General features: G+C 43.6%; 1 protein-coding gene across 3 annotated transcripts in view; it reads left to right on the top strand.

Moving 5' to 3' along the window:
- The window catches only part of LOC143267226 (uncharacterized), a 121,155-nt gene that overhangs the window by 20,506 nt on the left and 84,855 nt on the right, over positions 1-15,794 (top strand). For all 3 annotated transcript variants that reach the window (XR_013042167.1, XR_013042165.1, XM_076544251.1), the window contains one exon: positions 3,420-3,494. The gene's annotated coding sequence lies outside the window, so the exon portion shown is untranslated. The remainder of the gene's footprint in view (positions 1-3,419; positions 3,495-15,794) is intronic.

Below are 15,794 nucleotides of genomic sequence, written 5' to 3'. Positions count from 1 at the left end.
TGTATATATGCCTTTTATTCATAAAGAGTAGATTATTTTTATGCTTGATTGACAGCACCAGTCTGGGACCCCACAGGATTACTTCCTCCACACATTAACTCTCTGATTCACTGTCAGTCTCAGAAGGCAGATGTGGTCCAGGAGAGCTTCCCAAAAATAAAGCACTATCTGGAAGAAACCCTTCCTCAGTACACAATGAGATCAGCTGTGGTTAAAGAGCACCATCAACCATCCCTCTCCTTTCCTAGCCTTGTACAGACATGCTCCTCATGACTGGCATGTCACTCTGGCTGGTCTGAAGCTTACTCCCAACACTTACCTGGTGCATCAAGAGGCACCCTTAAACACACCTCAACCGCCAGGAGTGTCACCTTAATTCTGCATGTCATCAGATGGCCCTAATCTGCATTATCATCCAGGATGAGGTATGAGAGACCTGCTCTAAGCCTGACAATAAGTGATGCTGGAGCAGGATCTTGAACCCACCAGCGCCTTGCATGAATGCCTGGCGTCCTAAGACAATTACAATGCTTACAAAATATGCTTGTCCCTACTGGTCTCCTGAAATTTCTCTCCTTGCTTGCGGGTGATTCAGTCAAACTAATATAGCATACATAACTAAAAGGACGAAAGTCAAGTCCAGGATCTGGAGAGAAGGCTCCTCCATTTTGAGTAGTTTCTCTCCCAAAGAACAAACAGAACAGCTAAAAAGCCTCTTTAACTCCAGGTTAATTCCAAGGAAACCATGCCCAGATATCTCTGGGTTTCCTAATTTCTTTTTTTATTTTAAACATTTTATTTTTCACTGATAGTTTCACTTCTTGCATCCCAATCTATCTCTACCCCTTATCCATTCCTTAAGTCATTAGCTCTGCCTTTGAAACTTCCCCCAAAACAAAACAAAATTTAAAAGAAAAACTGAAAATCCAAAATTAAAAACAAATGAACAAAAGTATTGGCATGGAATTTTAGTGTGACCCAATGAGTCACAGAGTATACCCTTTAGTCCATACATCTTTTTTTATAAGTATTGCAGACTTCTCTGGCTTCTCTACACTATAGATGATGGACCTTCACTTGTGCTCTTCTTGGATATCCTATTGATGCCATGTGTCACAGAGATCCAGAAGCTTTGGCTATTCAAAATTGGGCCCTTTACATGCTCCAGCAGTCCATGGATAAAGACGATGTTAGGGTTGGATAATTCATAGCCATGGTTCTGGCTGGGCATACCTGGGATAGTCAGGCTGCCAGCTTTCCTTCATCTTCTCCACCCCAGCAAGCTCTCCAACACTGCCCCACCTAGCTCACCCCATGCAATGGGCATAATGGAGACAGGACAATTGTCCTGTTCTCACACACTCAAATCTGACTTACCCACACTCAGAGTAAAGGCACAGCTCTAGTGTTTTGCAGAGGTAATATACCAGGCCCACAAACCCAGTTGTTGCAATTGGTGAGAGGCTGACCCACCTCTTCTGTTCTCATGCCCCAGAGTCCCACTCTCCCACCAGCTACAGGTGGCATTTGCTCAGGTGAGGCAGGCATCTTTCCCTTACCCTTGCCAACACAAGGAAGAAGTAGGTAGACTATGCTCTTCTGCTCTCACAAACTCAGAGCCAGCTCACTGACACCACAACCAACAGGATCAGCTCTACTGTGCTGCTCACTCCAGGTGGAGAACCCACTCTCCCCAGTACTGCAGTGGGTGAGGGGCAGGTCCAGTTTTCACTAACGCCAACCCTGACTGCAACAGGGCCATGGATCCAGACATGCCCCTCAGTTACAGCCCTGGCCCTGATGTCATTATGGTCCTAGCGGGCAACACAGGCTTCTAAGACACATATGTCCCCTTGGGGGGCATATCCCTTTGACAACAACATGGTCACATGTGGTGGCCCAGACTGCAGGTGGCTGGCAAGCCCTCACTGATAGAGGATGCATGGGTATTAACCCAGACTCCCACAGCTGTGTCAGGGTCATGGACAAGACATGGCCCTTAGCAGCAGACCAGGCAGGGACATAATCATGACTCCAGGTGACAAGCAGGCCATGGATTTCTTTCATACACCTTTAGTAAATGTTTTCATTTCCTGAGAGGCTTTACAGCAATACAGTTGCATTTCTCATGAATGTGGTGCACATGATCACATCCTGAAATGGGTATACAGAATGCTATAGCTAGGGTAGATAAATATATGACCACAAGGATACAGTATGGGTAGTTTTTCCATTGTGCAATGGGAATCCACGGAGTTTACAACACCATCCACATCCACAGCCCTGTGTAGCCCTGGCTGCCTGAGAACCCACTCTGTAGCTCAAGCTGGGCACACAAGAGTTCTGATATTACAGGAGGTTCTGGGGCTACTAGAGTGAGACAACACATGAACAAAGAAAATGGTTCTAAGACAGAAGAGTTCAAAATCACTTTATTATTAATAAAAATACAGCAATATTACTCAACAGGGGCTTAAAGGGAGCAGTCAATAAACAGTGAAAGACCTTAACAAAATACCCAAATAACAAACAAACAAAAGGAAGAACAAATGAATAACATAACCTCAATATATAACATAGAAAACAAAATAAATAAGATCAGAAGCATTCTCTTGCTGCACATTTAGCAAAACAGACCCACAGCCTGTGGCTGGCCTTGAAAACATGGTAAGGCAGTCAGTGATTGTAAAAAGCCTTTTCAAAGCTAGTATAGCCATGCCTCCTTCAGGATTTGTAGGTCAAGCTCCACTTAGACTAAGGATGAGACATTTTCTAGAGCAAAATTTGTGCTCCTTGGGAAGCATTTGAAAAATTTTCATCCCCTGCTGATCCTGTAATGTCTTGGTCTCTATTTGATTCTTTCAGATACTTCTGTGCTTACTGGAGACCCAATAAATCCATGGGCAGCATCTGAGAACCCATGAACATCAAAGATGACTCAGATGTCTTCTGTAAAACCTTTCACAGGACCAGTCACTTCAGGGCAGGCTGTGAACCTGAAGAATAACCACTCATTTTACATGTGGAGGAAAAAATGTCTAACACAGGGAATGATGGACTGTGGAGATCTCTTTGGTCCATTATCTTCAGCAACAATTGTGAATGACATGGTGTCAGCTCCAACACTCAACTGGAGAATGAAATATGATGCTTTTGGATGAGTTCTGTCTGGAAAAACTTGATATCAACAATCTTTCTGGACACATTTCACACCACATAGAGAGGGCTGAAGACTCAGTCAGCTTGCCAAAGCCATAGATTTTAAACTGTCAGGAAATGTCTTGTTCACCACATCTCTTCCCTCCATGTTGTACTACCCCTCACAGGGGCCATTTGCTGTTGAATGTCAGGGTTCTCAGTAATTATTGGCTCAGGTTTTCTGTATCTCAAGCTCACTTTTGATGCTTTCTTTCCTTTAGGAGTACTAAGACAACAGACCCAAAGATCTGATTGTGGGTGGATCACCTGGAAGACAGCTGGTATTTTCCTCACTGGTGAGTTCACAGCTCTAAAGGAGTGTCTTCTGAAGAGGAGGCCTTGATCGGAGAGTATAGAATGTCATGGGTTCAAGATATCTGTGGCTTCTTTGGCCTCCTCAGTTCTCCCAAGATCTGCTATATCAGAAGGAAAGGCAAACAGAACCAGAAACAGCGTGTCTGAGTCACAGGGCAGAAAAAAACATCAAGGCCTATTCACACTGGAAGCCAAGGTCAAGAGTCCCCAGTCTCCCACCAATGCCATGTTTGCTGGGTTTGGGATGCAATGGTGGCTCACTTGCCTGTGAGACTTAGTGCTCCTGCTGCAGCAGCTCTGTCTGCAGGAGGCTCTAATCCTGGGCTGTGACCTGTTCAAACTCAGATGGGAGTTTTCTGACCTAGAGGAGGAAGGCTGTTAGGGAACAGGCCTGGTGGGAACCTATGTCAGTTATTTGAGCCTGAACCAGCTCTAGTTTGCTGGACAATACAGCATGACCTTTCAGGTGAGATCATTCCCTGCATTTCCCAAGAGAGGAGGACCACAGTGCACCTGGGCCTTTATTTTTTCTCAGCTTTTGAGCTAAGAAATACACTGTGCTGGTCAAGAAAATACAGCACATTTCTGCAGTTGTCTAGATACATTTTTTAGAGAAAATAATAACAGTGTAGCAATGTCTGAGAAACAGTTCAGGACAGATAGGCATGGCCTTGACTAGATACCAGGTGATTGTGAGCAACCTGGGAAACTGAATGTAGACCCTCTAGGGGATCCTAAAAAATTAAAAGCAGTGAAAGATCTGATTATTCCTTCAGTATAGAAACCTGCCACAATTCAATTCCTAAACTTCTTATAACAGAAAAATCTTTTTACAGGAAACAGATTCACATTGCAGAGAACCTGTAATCTTCAGGAGTGTGCTGCATGCATATCTGTGCAAAAGTTTGAGCTTCTCTCTAAAGGTGATGTTCTGGAGGGAAAATAAAGTGGCAGGAGCACACACTGTACTGCACTACTAACCTTCCTACTACTAGGCTGAGGACTGTCATAGGATATTCATGGTGAGACACAAGGGACACTGAGAAGATGGCAGAGAGCTCAGATGGAATAAGGGGTAGACACTCCCCAGAAACACTAAGGATCAAACATAGTGTTTCCTGGAGAAGTTCTTGTTGACCGGGCAAGTATAATATCCTGAAGTGGTCTTTCCCTGACTGTGGCTGGGAGCTATACACATGGTGGGAATCCCAAAAGGACAGAGATCCAGGGACAGGTGACATACATGGTTCTAACCACTCCTCCCAGCCTGGGCTCCCACCTTATCTCAGAGACATTGAAGTGATGTTGCAGCTTTTCTGCCAAGTCCCCTTGATGGGTGACTCCTTTGCTCCTGTTCATTAGGAGATTGTGTTCTCAGTGGAGGCTTGCTCACTCACATGTACACACAGAAATTCATGAACACACACAAGTACATGTGTGCACACATACAAACACACTGTAATGCTGTAACACGTTTAGCTTCACAGTTAATACTAACATAAGGAGCAACCACCAGGGATACTAATGAAAAGAAGTTAAACCCGTTGGAAGAGAGAAGAACAGAGAGGGCATGAGAGATAGGCAGTTCAGTCATTGAAATGTCTATCCTTGCAACCTAATGCACAGACAGGTGGCCCTCTGGTGTCCTTTCTTTTTAACTAACTCTGCTGAAGAAGTTCCTCAGGCTGTGCAGTATAGGAATGTTCCCCAGCAAACGACTACTGGGTAGTCATGGACTACCCCACTGGTCTTGTTCACTGTTTCCCAGTTGCCCCCAAAGTAAGCAACTTCCTTCAAAAGGGCTCCCTTTACCACATGTTGCCTCAATCTGGACCCAAAGCAAAGAGCTCACGAAACTAGAAAATCTCCATAACCAGGATCCAAAAGAATCAGTTCCTTCCTATGAGATGTTTGTGCCAGGGAATTATTTGAGTAACAAATGGCTGACTAAGTCAGTAACAAATTATTTTTTGTATTACTTTATGCTGAACAATATTCCATTGAAGAGCTCAACCACAGTGTACTATTCCACTCAGTGAATGATGGGCATCAGGAGGCTGCTCCCTGGAGTGCTGATAAAACCTTGAAGTACCCTAGCTATGTTGGGACCTGTGGACATCTACTTCATGTTCTAGAATCACTGGGTCACCTGGGGATTGCAATTCAACACTGAAGACTTGTGTGTAGCTTCTCACTGTGCTGTACCATTTTACACTACCAGCAATGTCTGAGGGTCCTCATTTCTCCAAACCCTCCATTGACCCGTCCAGCAGGCCAGGTTATTCGAGGGTCTCGAGGAGGGACCACCTGTGAATCAATGGGGGGTGAGAGGGAAAGGAGACCAAGTGCGTGAAGAATGACAGAGTCAGTCTGAGTTGCGTCAAGGTCTCGTTTATTGACTGGGTGTTAGAGCTTATAAACAGGGCTTCAGGTAAGGAGGGGGAGCAGGAGGAGTGAGGAGAGGACAAAGAAAATTCCTAGGGGAGGGTCAGCAGGAGGTCGCTTTGGTCCCAGGCCCCTGCAGCTAGCTGATTTAGTACAGGCTCCAAGAAGCTTATTTAATCGTACATTCCTAGGTTAGACTAAGAGCCTCTTACTTACACGAGGCTTGATAAATCGTGGAAGGTTACACAGGTTCAAGACACCGCTGTCCAGAGTTGGTCCCCAACAGTTCCCCCTCTTTTCTCAAAAATGGACCAAGTCCATGTGATCGGGGTTGCGGAGGTCCGAGAGAGCCTCTGTATTAGGCTATACAGGGGGACTCCCACGCATGGCAGGTGCCATGTTGAGCCGGTCTCAATGACCTCTGTATGCTGTTGACTCCGGCGTGGGCCCTGTACTATTCCCGTCATTGAGTACTCTCTAGCAAGACCGTGGGGACGTTAGGGCTTTAGGACACTGAATCTGAGTCCTTGATGGGGCTCCTGGCTGGCCTCCTAGGAATCTACTCTGTGATAATGAATCGAGACGTGTCGTGGTAAGGCCGAATCAATCTGATTTTTGATAAACCGAGTCAACTGCTGAAAGGCCCAGGGACCAAAGGTAATGAGAAGGAGAAGGAAAATAATCAGGGTGGCCAGGAGGGTGGGGATCAGGGTAGAAAGCCAAGGGGATTCTTTAAAGCTTCTATATAGAAGGGCAAACCCTGCTCCTAAGAGCAAGAGCCGCATCTTACTGCAGCCCCATAACGGCTAATAAAGGAAAAACCCACAAGATTACAATTCCCATACAATTTCGTTTCACAAGATCATGGTCTGGGTACAGAGTGATCACAGACGGGTAATTTGCATCAACAGGTACATTTTTCCTGAAACCTCAAGGGAGGGGTATCAAGGCAGGAGTGGAGTTTACACAAAGGTCACAGTGGTCCTTCCTGGAACACCTGCAACTATCCCAGTCACAGTTGAGCACATCTCTTAGCAGAAATCTCTTTACATTGTTATATGGTTGCAGGGGAGATTGAACAATGGCTAAGTCAGGTTGCTCTTGGAACTAGATTTTTAGTTTCTCATTTCCTGGTGCTTGAAGTTTCTGTTTTCCTGAGGCTTGAGGGTGTAAGCCTGAAGGGCTAGGGTCTTTCACTCCCCCATTTCTTTTTGGCAAATTTTAATCTTAAAATTATGGCATTACATTTGGTAATGCATGGCCTATTTTAGTAACTCATGGCCTGTAATGGCTATGCATAGTTCATGTACAATTAGCCATCTTGTCTCTATGCCAGGGAGTTTTCTTTTGACCCAGCATTTCAGCCTCTTTTGAACAAGGAAAATGGGATGATGTATTCTCTTCTGGAACTGCTTCAAGCTGGCATTGGGGCGTCGTTATCAGGGCCCCTCCCCCAAAAGGCTGAAAAGCTGTTCAAAGATTGGGCAGGGGGCATTTGTCAGTAGCATGTAGCTGTCTGACACCATAGTGACAGAGAAGAATCATGTTAGCTGGGCTGGTCCACGTTAGCCTTTAGCACGTCCGGAGTCCACAGTCATCTGGAGCAGTGAAGTCAGGAACTGAAACTTGGAGGTGTCTGCCAGCCAAGTAGAAATCTGTTGAGACAGATTTAAACTAGGAACAGAGGTTAAAATTTATGAACTTATTTGAAACCTTAGGTCCATACCCTTAGTAATAGGGAAAGCACTAATCCCAAGTCCAGGAGAGAGGAAAAATACCATCTTTAGGAATACTTCTCTGGAGTCCTTTCGACCTCTGTGAAGTGGGTCTATGTTTTTATGACTCTTTTGATCCTTTGAGGCCTTTTTGCAGAATGACATAAAAGTTTTAGATACATTAGTATTACCAGTCTGTACTGAAATCCATATTGTAGACAAAGCAGATAATGGGTATCTGTAAAACAGCAGACGTATCCTTATATCTTTGTGTCCCAACAAGAACTACAGATTTGGGCATTTTACTTCTGTCCAGAAAGCCAGGTGTAAGTTGGACAGAGATTTTAAGCCTGGTGAAAAGCACTTTTAGGCTTACATTTAGACATATCTAGATGACATCTAAAACAAATCCAAAATGTTGAGCTTGTGACTGAACAGTAAGTGGTCATTGCTCTACCAGCTCATCAGGACTCCTAAATGTTAAGCTCTGAACCATAGAACAGGAGAGTAATCTGAAACATAACTTATTTTAGACTCATATCCGAACCTTTATGATTTATTTAAATTTTTACATCTTAGAACATTTTCTTTTAAAGTGAGATAACAGGCTAGCTATGGCCTTGCAGAAGGATCTGGTTGATGCTGCCATGCTGACAAAGTTAGAGCTAGCCTAGCCATCAGTACTATCAGAAATCTGAGAAGGATAAACTATATCTGAGTGCAGACCAAGAAGCTTCCAATCCTATAAATTACAGTGATCATTCCCTACCCAGGTCTCTATAGCGCTGGAGGTACCAGTCAGAACAACATCAATCTTCTACCACCATCAAGCCCATAAGGCAGAGTACCTTTTCTGTGGAATAGGGACACAGAAGACTGACAGTGTCCTACTACTTGTCCACAGTCTGGACTGGGTCCTGGAGGCAGGCATTGCATTGGGGCATCTTGCCCTGTGGTCAGTGTCGTTCGCAATTCAGGTGGCATCTTCTTGTCATAACATATCTTCTTTGGAGACCTTGGGAGTCATTGCTAGGAGCTGGGGAGCTAGGAGTCTCTGTTTCCGATAGTAAGTTTTTAATCAAATAATTTAAATGTCATATTCATCAGATCATTGACAGGTTTGAGGACCGTTATCTATTAAATGTATCTGAGCCAAACAAATCTAGGCCTAATCTTGAAAATATCTCTAAGTTTGGTAATAATGACCAGGCTAATTTGCTCTCCTATAGATATATTAGTCAAATATACCTCTCAGTTTGTTTTTATTTAAATAGAACCGTTTATGCTTTAAACTAGTATCTGGATAGCCAGATGACTAGTATTAACTTGTATTCCTTGACACAGAAGGACATGCATGCAAACTCAGACATTCAAAACCAAACATACATGTGGCCACATTTTCATTCGTACCTGCAGAATAGACAGACATTTTTAAAACTATGACCCTTTGGAGTTTCCATGTAACAGCAGAATATTAAGAGAAAGAAATCTGAAACATGTTTACTTAAACTTTAAAGTTAGACCTTAAAGTTTCATTATATTTTTTCAAACCCTCATGACATGCTTAAGCCTTTAAATTTTTACATCTTAAACTGTTTCCTCATATCAAAAATCATTTATCTAAACTTTTGTCTTAACCAACAATAATTTGAAACCAATTTTCTTAAATGATGGCAAGTATTTGTAACACATTGAACTCAAATGACCAAAACCCATGTAAATTTTTATTTTTCCTGTGGAAACAAAAGCATAATTTTCCTAGTATCTTGAACTGGTAATTTAACATTTCTTTATCAAGCAATATCAGTGTTATTCCCAGATCACATCCCCAAAGAAGCCACTGGAGACCTCAGGTACAGAATGCAAAAGCAAGGTTTATACAAATGAAGTTTACAAGCCTTGGCAGGGGGGCTAGTTCCAAACCTCTCACACACAGCAGGGAGGTTGGAAGGAGCTTGCGCCTTTCTTTGTGAGGCTAGCACAGACCACATAATTCATCTCCCACCGCCCACATCCCTCTTTTAGGTTCATATCAGTAGTTTTTTATGTTATCTTATTTTCTCATTTGTTTAGCAACCGTGTTTAGGAGTTTTATGAGCTGTCTCCCGGGTTTGGGGAGTTTGGGGAGTTTGGGATGTTTTATGACCACTTAGCCTCTGTCAGATGGTCATATATCCTAACTCTGTGTTTTCTTAAGTTTCTGTAGTTGATAAAGCCACCTGGAAAAAGGCATCTAAGTTCTTATCTACATTTAAGAATCCTGGTTTTAGCTTCTCTTTGTCTGTAGGGGATGAAGTGTGTGTGGGGGGGTTACTGAGGTTTCACAATCAGGACAGAGAAGGGTTAACAAGAGAAATTCCTAGCTGGCAGAAGAGACCTTGAAGTTATCACAGTAAAGGAAGGGAGGGGGAGCAGTGGTCATAAAGTATGTCCTTGGCTGCCAGTGTTCATGAAAAAAAGTTTTTGTTAACTCCTCTGACTAAAGTCAGATTCTCTGTTCAGTGTTCACACAGTTTTGTCAGTTGCAGGCAGCCATTGTCCTGTCCAGAGCAGGACATGAGAATCTTAGCCCGCCTGTACCAAGAGCACGCACCCCCACCCTCGTGAGAGCAGCCAGCTGCCTGCAGTCCTGATAGCAAGAGAGCTAGGGAGGGAGGGAGGTGGCCCTCGCTGTGCCTCTCTCTCCTTCTCCCCAGGAAAATAAGGGAGGTGAGTAGCAGAAACAGATGACATTTACACAGACAATCCAAGTGCCGGCACATCAGCATTGAGATGATGATGGCCTCACTCACAGCAAGCAAGCCCCTCGATTGTGGCTCGCACATCCTTCTGGTGGGATAGGCAAAGGTCTAGTGGAGAAGAAGGGGACTGTCCCATAGCGTCCGTCACAGTCAAGTCAACAATGAGAACAGTTAACACACTACACACAAGACCAAGGGCACACGAAAGAAAAACTTTGCCCCAACGAGACAACCAACAAAGCTCCAAGAACAATGACAGCCTGATGTGCTCTGTGGAGAGTGACCCTCCAGGCTCAATCACACCAAAAACAATCCAGACTCAAGGATCTCTGTCCTTGATCAAACAGACATAAGGGGGCTTTCACATCCCTGTCATTCAGACATGTACCTTATTTCTTGGAAGAGAAACAGAGTGTCAAGTAACAATGACCACAATAAAACACACAAAAAAAACCCACAAAATGTCTCTAACAATTTCCCGGGACAAAATACAAAGTGGCACTTCCTCCCACCATGGAGAAAGGTACCCAAAGATGCTCCTCTCCTGAGCACTCCCTGGAGGAGACTCCTAAAATCAAATGGTCACCTCTGAGGTGGCCCCAAATGGCTCGGGACTAGGGGGTCCCTTGCCCAAATCAGGGAATGAGACGTCTCTCTTTCCCTCCCAGGATCACTGTCCTGACACGTCTGTCCCAGTGAGCCTGCAAAGTACAAATCAGTTGACCGGCACAAAACTTAACGAGACAAGACAGAGACAGAGACAAGACAGAGAGCGCTCTTACCGGTAGATGTCAATAAACCTCTGGACCCTTGAGGGTCCCGGTGGGTCTTTTGGTCTTTTGTTCAATGTGATTTGTGACAACCTCACTCTTACCGTCTTCTGGGATGGACACATCGTTTAATAGGTCCTCAGCAAGTGCCAGAAGATGTGACACCCTACTATCCTTTTCTGAATCCTTTAAAACATCTCTGATTACTCCATAGAAACTAAAGAATGCATCGGGGACATACTCTCCGTCCTTAAGCAAGTTATTGATATCCTTTCCAACTTTATTCCACGTCAAAGGGTGGATGCCCGGGCCATTAATAACCAGCCAGGGACATTTTTCTTCCACGAAACAGAAAAACTTAGTTAAATCTTTTTTTCTTTCTTTGTTTTTGACTCTTATTCCCCTCTCCCTGATTTCTTCATTTCCTTAATGAAGAGAGCCTCTTTAGAGAGTGCTTTACCCATTGATTGATGAACGGCACTTACCTCAAGGCTGCCCGCGGTGCACGAGTGATGCTGTTGGGGAACCTCTACCCTAGTGAGTCTGGCCAGACCACGTTTTCTCTTTGCCGTCCAGTAGTGAGCCACCATGCCTCGAGCCCCACGTTCGGGCGCCACTTGACCCGTCCAGCAGGCCAGGTTATTCGAGGGTCTCGAGGAGGGACCACCTGTGAATCAATGGGGGGTGAGAGGGAAAGGAGACCAAGCGCGTGAAGAAAGACAAAGTCAGTCTGAGTTGCGTCAAGGTCTCGTTTATTGACTGGGTGTTAGAGCTTATAAACAGGGCTTCAGGTAGGGAGGGGGAGCAGGAGTGAGGAGAGGACAAAGAAAATTCCTAAGGAGGGTCAGCAGGAGGTCGCTTTGGTCCCAGGCCCCTGCAGCAAGCTGATTTAAAGAGGTTTATTTAATCCTACATTCCTAGGTTAGAATAAAAGCCTCCTATTTACACGAGGCTTGATAAATCGTGGAAGATAACACAGGTTCAAGACACTGCTGTCCAGAGTCGGTCTCCAACATTCTTCATCCTCCTCCTCCTCACCCTCCATCTCCTCCTCCTCTTGTACAGTTTTTCAAGACACAGTTTCTCTCTGTTGCCCTGGCTGTGATGAAAATTGCTCTATAGATTAGTCTAGCCTCCAATTTACAGAGTTCTTCCTGCCTCTGCCTCCTGAGTACTGGGATCAAAAGGGTGCATGATCACTGCACAGATAAACAAAATAAACAAAATTTATTTATTTTTTTAAATTTATTTATTTTTATGTGTTGGCATTCTGCCTGTGCTGTGGGATGGTCTGTATGTCAAATTATGCTGATTGGTCAATAAATAAAATACTGATTGGCCAGTGGCTAGGCAGGAAGTATAGGCGGGACTAACAGAGAGAAGAAAAGAAAGAACAGGAAGGAAGAAGGAGTCACTGCCCCACACTGCCATAACAAGCAGCATGTGAAGATGCCGGCAAGCCACAAGCCACGTGGCAAGGTATAGATTTATGGGAATGGATTAATTTAAGCTATAAGAACAGTTAGACAGAAGCCTGCCTCGGCCATACAGTTTGTATGCAATATAAGTCTCTGTGTTTACTTGTTTGGGACTGAGCGGCTGTGGAACTGGCGGGTGAAAAATATTTGTTCTGACTGTGAGCAAGACAGGAAATCTCTAGCTACATGCCTGCTTATATATCTGTGTGGAAGTGTCAGATATCCAGGAACTCGAATAAAAGACAGTATTGAGCTCCAATGTGGGAGATGGGGATTGAATTAAATAAGCTGCATATTATCTTCCCGCAGTAATTTCTGTAGGCTCCATACTAGGAAGTTGTTTATTTTTTTATTAAATTTTCTATTCATTTTATATACCAACCACAGATTACTCCTATCCTTTATGTTCCTGCCCCACAGCCTTACCCCCAACAACTCACCTCCCATTCCCACCTCCTCCAAGGCAAATTCTCCCATGGGGAGTCAGTAGAGCCAGGTACATTCAGTTGAGTCAGGTCTAACCCCTCCTCCCTCCACCAAGGCTGCAAAATCATCCCACTATAGGCACTGGGCTCCAAAAAGCCAATTTGTGCACCAGGGATGTATCCTGATCACACTGCCTGGGGTCCCACCAGACAGTTCAAGCTAAACGACTGTCTCTTATATCCAGAGAGCCTAGTCCAGTAGCATGTGGGCTCCACAGCCATTGGTCCACAGTCCATGTATTAACACTAATAATTCATATAAAAGTTGAGGTAGAGTTAAGTATTTCTTATGAGTACAGCTCAAATTCATCTTTTAACTTTACTTGAAAATGCCAGTTCAGTGAGATCATAGTCAGCCAGTTACCTAAGTAAAATACATCCATGGCAAAAACAGCCCCAGATGGCAAACATAGCTTATAGCTTTCTATAAACAAGCCCAGTTCCCTATAGTATTCATTCCAAAAGCTATTATCAAATATTCATTCTTGAGTAGTCATGAAACTATGAATAACAGTTTCAAATATTAGAGGAAGTACTTGCTCAATTTAATGAAGAGACTTTGATGGCTTAGGGGCAATAATATGACAAGAGGCAGAATAATGGATTCAAGTTATATTGTGTGGCAAATGGCACTATAAATATTTACTTAAGATCTTCCTTCCCCATCTAGACAAAGGCTGAATGGCAGTACCACCCTTTCAGTTCACAAAGCACTTAGACTACCATCTTCCTAACACTCCCCTGTAAGTCCTTTTTGAAGCAGTGTGGCCTTCTCTTGGATGCTGATTCTGATTTTAGTCAAGGATGAATCAATCCATTGGTGTGTATACTAATTTCCACATATACAATTTTACATCACTTTAATGACACAATACTAATTTCATTAGCTAGACAACACACATTGTTTATACTCTGCCTTGTCTCAGTTACTATATGCATATACTGTGCCTAAAAACTAAAAATATTAATAGTATGATACTGTTAACACTTTATCCCTGAAAACTAAGAAATCAAAATTCAAAGCCATGGCTTTGAACCCCAAGTACCATTATGAACACATGAGCTATTTTACCTTCTTTGTATATAGAAAAATCTCAAATGTAATAACATTGTAAGACTTTAAAATGTCCAAGTCCAAATGTCAGATGTCAATTATAGGTTTAAATATTTGAATAATTTTATTGTTGGTCTTGTGAATTTTGAATAAGTTCACCAACTGCAATTATGGGGACTTCTCATAAAACAGCAAAGCACCTAGCCTGAACGTACCTATGGACTTGAGTTATACCAGCAATGTGATCCCTATCCCCATTCAGCTGCCAGTGCTCAGGACATATGATGGACATGTTAGACTTCATAGATAGAGCATGCAGTCACAAAACCAAAACAATGAGGAACTACATACCAAATAGTTTGAGTTCTCCCACATCTCAGATGAACTGTCATGGACAAAGGAGACAGAAGGGAAATATGTGGGTTCTGAGTATTATGAAAACAAAAACAGTAACTTCAAGAACAAGAAAGTGACTCAGGATTTAGAGTTTGATGACAATAAAGACAGTTATGTGTGGTGATACATTATGTACCCTAATAAAATTTGCCTGAAGATCAGAGAACAGAACAAGCCATAGATTAAAAAGCAAGGCAATGGTGACACACACTTTTAATCCTAGCACTCGGGATGCAGAGATCCATCTGGATCTCTGAGAGTTCAAAGCCACCCTGGACTACATGAGATTGATTCAGTCTAGGAGAGAAACAGAGCTAGACAGTAGTGGCATACAACTTTAATGCCAGTACTTGAGAATCACACGCATTTAACCCCAGCGCTAGGAAGGAAGTAATATGGCTAGGCACAGGAGGTATATAAGGCATGAGGAGACATGCACTAGACCCTTTTCAGCTAGAGGCTATTCAGCTGGAGAGCCTTTCAAGCTAAGAACTCAAAGGCTTTCAGTCAGAGGATTCCTGGAGATAGGATCTCGCCTTCCAATTGGCCTGAGGATTCAGTAGTAGATTCGTGCAACAGATATTAAGTGACTATAAGACTCAGCAAAGTGGTTGCTACTGGTGGGAGACAGAACATTGCCATTGGATGGGGCACCTGAGGGGCTTCTGAACCAGAAATTCCTCTGTTAAATCTGCATGTTGATTGTGAGACATCCATACATCCTGAGTCCCCAAATCCTGCATTTGTTTGGGTGTTTTAGCTGTTTGCTTTTAAAATAAAGTAAGGGCTGGGGGCATATGGCTTAATTGAGAAAGAAACTGGCTGTACAAGTCTGATGAATTCAACCCTAGATTTCATGTAAAAAGTCAGAACAGTGGCAGACATCTGTGATTGCTTCACTCCTGGCAGAGAACTGGAAATTGCCTGGAAGCTGGAAGATCAGCTGGACTAGAGTACATGGTACATCCCAGAAACAAGAGAGACCTGTCTCAACAGGTAGAAGGAGAGAGCCAACTCCTGAACGATGTCTTTTGACATGCACAGTGTCCTGGTTAGGGTTCTGTTGCTTCAATGAAGAACCATGACTAAAGCAAATTGAAAAAGAACGTGTTAATCTGATTTAGAATTCCACATCACTGTTCACCACTGAAGGAAATGGACCAGAACTCAAACAGGAGAGGATCCTGGAGGCAGGACCTGATGCAGAGCCCATGGTGGGTGCTGCTTAGTGGCTCACTCACAACAGCATGTTCACCC

This window comes from Peromyscus maniculatus, chromosome 9, assembly GCF_049852395.1.
Source record: "Peromyscus maniculatus bairdii isolate BWxNUB_F1_BW_parent chromosome 9, HU_Pman_BW_mat_3.1, whole genome shotgun sequence".
Classification (NCBI taxonomy): Eukaryota; Metazoa; Chordata; class Mammalia; order Rodentia; family Cricetidae; genus Peromyscus; species Peromyscus maniculatus.
Note: the sequence above shows the minus strand (reverse complement) of the source record. Positions and strands in the feature narration are given on the sequence as shown.